Genomic DNA, 2,051 nt, shown 5'->3' with positions numbered 1-2,051 from the left:
GTGAAGTATCTCAGTCACAAAAGGACAAATATTGCATGGTACCACTGTTGTAAAACAGGACTGACCTTGGGGTTGGGGAGAGACTTCAAAAGATGGGTTCAATAGTGTATACTGCATTGAAACAGATGAGGGAGAAAACTGTTTAAAAGGGATATGTGATTAGGTATTTTTGTCATAACAGGAGTTTAGAGTGAAGGCTGTATAGTGGAGTGGACCTGGGGGGAGGGATTGTAAAACAATGAAAGAATTTTTCTTTTACTTTTCCAAGAGGGTAGTGTACTGGGGAGGAGGGTTGGGAGGGGAGAAAAGTGCAACAGTGAATGGAAATTAAAAAAAAAAAGATATTGTCACTTTTTTATTCACCAATATTTTTATGTGCTGCCAATGACATGTTGTCAGTTCCAAGGCTTATCCTAATTTCAAAGACGTTGGAGTGTGAGAAATTGGACATCATTTTGGGATTGATAGGAAAGCAGACTTATTTATTGGGCACTTATAATGTACCTAATTGAACTCTGGGGGCCTAGTGTAAAAGGAGCTGTGTTGTCACCCCAAAGGCAGGCAGTTTGAATCTACCAGTGGCTCCAAAGGAGAAAGATGAGCAATAACCATTATTAAAAAATAACCATTATTGTTAATGCTGCTATTAATCTCAAGGTAGTTGAACTCCAATTGGGTTGAGGGAAAAGGTTGATTCAAAAGCACGTTTAGAAACTCATATTAACAGCCTATTAGTGTCTTTGGCACATAAATTGGAAATCTTTTGCTTTCTGAACCTTGGTTAAATTGGTCAACTGTTATTAATATTCCTTTTGGATTTCTTAGCAATACATATTTTTTACTTGGGAACCCGAAACCAGATATCCTTCCCTAACTAATATACATTTTCACTTTATCTCATCCACTTCTTAAAATTTATATCATTAGCCAATGGCATTTAAGCATTATTTCCTGCATTCATATTTTAACACTTTAAACAGCAGAATAGTTATGAGGGCTAAAGAGATAACAGAAATTAGTAGTCAGGGTAAGCATAAAGGAATAGTCAGAGCTACTTTGATTAGTTCTGTAGATTTTTCCAAGAAAATCTAGAAATAATAAATTTTTATGTGAAGCCTCCTATTTTAAAAATAGCAACAAATTGGAAAAGAAGAGTCTTTGGAAGTTTCTATGAAACCTCTTACTTTAAAAATAACACATTGAGGGGGAAAGCAAGCTCACACTCACTGAAGGAGAGCAAGTAAGACCAATCTTTGTGACTTTGCCACGTCTGCTCTAAACCAACTGCTGCTGTTATGTACCATCGAGTCAGAACTAACCCAAGCTGACTCTCACACAGGAGACTGTTCATCCTTCTCCCATGGAGCAGCTGGTGGATTCGAACTGCATGCCCTTGGGATTGCAGCAAAACTTCTTGTCATTAAGGGTACCAGTGCACCCTACCAACTGCTAGTAATTATTATGAATATGCTGTAAGCTATTCCCCCTCTTTTTTCCTCCTATCTATGTGTTTGTTAGACAGCCTGTTACTTGTATATGAGTTAATTAAAAAAATATAGCACTTCTAATCAATAAATTAAAACAAATAGAATATGAATTCAGCTCAGTTTCATAAGACAGACATATATCTGGGTTTCCTTCAATCCCGTAATGAGGATGTAATGCATGAACACTCTTTGTGAATATAGTCACTATGGATCCTAGAGCTCTCATAGTAGAACCAGAGCTGAAATGATTTGCATTTGTGTGAATTCTTCACATATGCCCTTATCAAGGCAGGATTTGGTGAGATCTAGTACCAAGCCTATAGGATGGTTTCAAATGATGCCAGTAACAGAAATCACCACAACTTTTTACATAACTGCATCAATTTGCCTTCCTCGGAAGAACACTGTGGACAAGCAGGTTCACAGTTTAAAAGAAAGATGAAGCTAAAATTAGTCATTTTTAAAGTTTTGGAATGTATTTTATCATTACAGTTTGAAATGCTGAAATCTTGGCTTCTGATATTTTTTAATAGGTTAAATAATATCCTTTATACTTATAGCTTT

The 2,051-nt window shown here is 36.2% G+C and overlaps 1 protein-coding gene across 3 annotated transcripts in view; it reads left to right on the top strand.

Annotated features, from left to right (window-relative positions):
* The window catches only part of WDR47 (WD repeat domain 47), a 102,259-nt gene that overhangs the window by 85,365 nt on the left and 14,843 nt on the right, over positions 1-2,051 (top strand). The gene's annotated exons all lie outside the window — the stretch shown is intronic.

Source organism: Elephantulus edwardii, unplaced genomic scaffold, assembly GCF_000299155.1.
Source record: "Elephantulus edwardii isolate Elephantulus edwardi_28Jun2011 unplaced genomic scaffold, EleEdw1.0 scaffold00020, whole genome shotgun sequence".
NCBI lineage: Eukaryota > Metazoa > Chordata > Mammalia > Macroscelidea > Macroscelididae > Elephantulus > Elephantulus edwardii.
Note: the sequence above shows the minus strand (reverse complement) of the source record. Positions and strands in the feature narration are given on the sequence as shown.